The sequence below is a fragment of the Phocoena phocoena genome, chromosome 17 (assembly GCF_963924675.1).
Source record: "Phocoena phocoena chromosome 17, mPhoPho1.1, whole genome shotgun sequence".
Classification (NCBI taxonomy): domain Eukaryota; kingdom Metazoa; phylum Chordata; class Mammalia; order Artiodactyla; family Phocoenidae; genus Phocoena; species Phocoena phocoena.
Window position 1 is genome coordinate 40,627,912 of NC_089235.1, and position 3,923 is coordinate 40,631,834.

Consider the following 3,923-nt stretch of genomic DNA (forward strand, 5'->3'; position numbering starts at 1 on the left):
AAGTATTTGTTGACTGAGTGAGTGAATGAATAAATGGATGAATGGCTACGGATGACTTGAATTAAATAACCTGCTTATGAAAAATAGAAAGGGCTAAAGAGCTCCGTGTTGGAAGTGAGTGAATCAATGTTTTTGAATAACTGTGAGACTGTAGTGCTGTGAACGCTGTTCATCTCCACAGATTTATCAATGTCCAAGGGCACCTGTATCATTGGGTTAAAGTGATCCAAGCACCAGCAGGAGGGGCCTGGCAATGTTGGCTCTGGGGTGTGCAGAGAGCACAGCAGTAGGCAAATGGCCTCAGTCTGCCTGAAGTCTGGGGGGTAATTGGATGAAGTAGCCTCATGTATTTGGAAAAGGAATCAAGATCTACTGTGAAATGGTGAAACTTCTTGGTTTATCAACGATCAAGCTTTCTATATACCGGGCTCCTTTTCTGTACTGTGTAGAAAACTCAGGCGGAGCCAAGAGCTTCAGGGCAGATGCTAACCCTCTTCCCCTCCACCCGTCAAGTGTCCATTTGGAAGGAGTTTTCCAGGGCTAGGATTTTGGTGGCCTTGCTTTTGTAGGAGAACCTACATCCCCATGTGGTTTTCTGACCACCTCCCTGGCTCTGGGGAAGGTGCAGGCTCTTCCCGGGGCCTGCTCTGTGTCTGTCTTGTGGCGATGACGGGAGCGCTAAACTCCTTAGGGTGACAGGCCATGCTGACTTTGGTTCTGCCCCTGGCGCTGGTGAGTTCAGTACATTCCTTTCTGACTCTCCTAGAGATGCTGTGTGGGACAGTCAGGCAGAACCAGCCAATCAGGGTGAATCCAGGGGGATGAAGTGTGGAATGTGTTGAGCTCTGCACTTCCATGCCAATGGGGACTGGGCAAAGTCTGGAGGATTGTTGGGAGGGGGCTGGGGGTGTTTGGGGAGGTGGCCGAAGTGGGAGTGGGGCACAGTGCAGTGCAGGAGGCCTCTGGGGGAGTAATTTCTCAGGCCTCAGAGCCTCTCTTGGCAGAGTCCATCACTTTACTTGATCTCACCACACGGCAGTACTGGTCTCCAGGGCCTATGCATAGCTAACAAGGAACACTTGTCTGGCGTTCATGTTTACAAATAACTTTCCTGTATAAGATCTCGGGATGGTGAGTCTTGAGGGGGTCTGGTCTAACCTTTCTGTGGTTGTTTTGTTTCTGTATTTTAGCAATCATTGATTCCAGTGCCTACTATGTGCGTTGATAACAGCAAACAAAAACATTTGGATTGCATTTTCCATTCAACGTATTTTTTGACTTCCATTAGCTAATTCATATCCAGTCCTATGAGACTGGATCTTATGCCTTCATTTTTCAGATGAGAAAACTAAAGTTTAGCAAAGCACATGAACATACACTGTTTATTAGGCTATGGAAAATAATAGTATGATCTACCAAAATATGTATGTACTATAAGTGCTTTTATTCCTTTAATTCCCAGAGCCCTGGGGGTAGGCATTATTATTACTCTCAGTTGACAAATGAGAAAATTGAGGTGCAAGATGGCTAACAACTTGCCCAAGCTCAGACAGCTACTAAGAAGAAGCAGGATTTAAACTCAGGCAACCTGGCTTTGTAAACTATAGTTTCAGCCACTCTGCCATTCTGCATCCCTTCAAAGTGGTATTTCCAGTGCTGAATTCCACACCCTTCTTTCATCTCTACCATGGTACCTTTCTATGCCAAGCAATCTGAGAAGGACAGTGACATTGTTTCTGCTTACAGTCTGGGTGGGGGAGTTAAGTTGCGCACCAGGTGATTTTCAGGGCAGAAGGCCATATGTACTAAGGCAGAGGTCAAGGGGAGCTCTGAGCGACCATAAAGAGTGGCCCAGGAAACTTATACCTTGTGGTCTCCACAGCCCCTTCCCTGCTGATCTTGCCCATGCTGGCCTCCCAGTGGAGCAGCTACTCTTAAGTGGAGTAGCCTTTGCAGTTGTCTCGATTAGTCATTTTGACTTCAGATTTGGGGTCTGGGGGCCGTGCCCCTGGGAAGTTTCTCTTAGAAATTTTCCACCATACGTAGCATGACCAGAAAACATAGAGGTCATCAGCAAGCAAACTGCTCAAAAGAAGTATCCTAAACTGTCCTATACCAGGTGCCTGAAGACAGAGATCCTTTGGGCTCTGGTTTTCCTTTGCTGGTTTCTTGGAAACTTGGGAGGATCATCTGTTGCTGCCTCTGCTAGGTGCTGCCTTTCCTTTTCCTTTTCTTTGTGACAGGAAAGTAGGATTTATTGGTGGGCGTAAGGTGGGGATAAGGCTCTCATGAGTGCAGGGCCTGCCATGTGTCCAGGGGGCCATGATTAGGGGTATATTTGACCCCACAGCCATCTGGGATGAGCTGCTTTTCTGTCACCATGTTTTCAAATTCATTCACATTAAACTTAGCAAATCCCTACTTCTTGGAGAGGTGGATCTTCTGGCGGCCAGGGAACTTGAACTTGGCCTTGCTTAGGGCCTTGATCACATGCTCCTTGTTCTGCAGCTTGTTTTGCAGATGGACATTATGACTTCGCCAATGTGGACCCTGACCGCTGTGCCCTGGGGCTTTTCAAAGGCACCATGCATACCAATCTGGAGCCTAGATTAGGGACAGCATGCCAGATGTAAATGTCCACTGGAAAGGGCTGTCTCCAAGGTCCCTCAGGGCAACCCATGCAGGCAACAGGCTGCATATACTACCTAGGAGTTTGCAGCCATTGCACGCCAGACCTCCATGGAGGAAAAGAGCACAGTCAGCTTAATTGGCTGCAAATAGGTGCTCCCTTTTCTAATCTTGGATTGAACCCAGCACTCCATGGCTACTTTCTCCCAGCCACTAGCCCAACTTAACCTTGACATGCCCCCCTTGGACATCATTTTCTAGATTTAAATGCAATCTTTTGTCTATATTTTGAAAACTCCAAATTGAGATATGTAGGTTTGGCACATATTTATATACTTCTGGGAGTAATGATTTAAAATATTTGAAATTAGAAGTGTCTTTAATTTCTTAAACATAGGGTGACTGCCACGCTACCACCATAATTTTGCCAGAATCCCTACAGTCTGGCTGCTGTAATCATCTCTCTCTTTTGTTAGCCATGCAAGAAACTATTTTCTTCACTGGGGTTCTCTCCCCCTTATTTCCTTGCCCACCCTGAGTCTATGCCTTTGTCATCACAGCTTGAAACTCCTGGACCCTTGGCCAATCAATGCCTTTGTATGAGTATTTAGGGGACATTTGTTTATTTAGTGTGGGCTTTAAAGTTAGTTAGCCCCTCCAAACCCATTGGCATATAATTTGTTTTGATATTTGGGAAATAAGTTACATAGAAGTTTATCTCATTCACTGGTAATGATCTTGGATAGTCTTGCTTTGTGTCTTATAGCAAGAAGGTGATACTTTCCATGCATAATTGTATCACTAAGTGATATAAAACCATTTGATGTCATGTTTGCTTGCATTTTGCTCTTAACCTTTATGTAGGTTTTAGTACATGTGTTAGAGTTATTTGTTTTCACGTCTGTTTCTCCCACAGATGATAAGTTTCTCACAATCAGGAATCCTTCCTCATTCATCTTTGCATTTTCAGTCCTAGCATGGTGCTGGGAACAAAATATGTGTCCAAAAAGTGGTGTAGAAAAAAATCAGATTGATGTCTTTGATCAGTTTCGTAAATGATCTACTATTACACTCACTGAGTCATAACTATATATTTATGTGTCCTTTACCAACCATCAAGTTTCTGGTTTGGGCCATTTAGTACAAACTATAGATTAAAATGAACAGTTATATGCCAACAAGCTGGACAACCTAGAAGAAATGGATACATTCCTAGAAACATACAACCTACCAAGACTGAATCATAAGGAAACAGAAAATCTGAACAGACCAATTACTAGTACAGAGATTGAATC

The 3,923-nt window shown here is 44.5% G+C and overlaps 1 non-coding gene across 1 annotated transcript; it reads right to left on the reverse strand.

Annotated features, from left to right (window-relative positions):
- Nucleotides 1–2,648: 2,648 nt before the first annotated feature.
- On the reverse strand, nt 2,649–2,777 carry LOC136137398 (small nucleolar RNA SNORA70). The gene has a single exon (XR_010656733.1). It is a non-coding gene; the product is annotated as a small nucleolar RNA SNORA70 (small nucleolar RNA).
- Between the last annotated feature and the right edge of the window lie 1,146 nt (nt 2,778–3,923).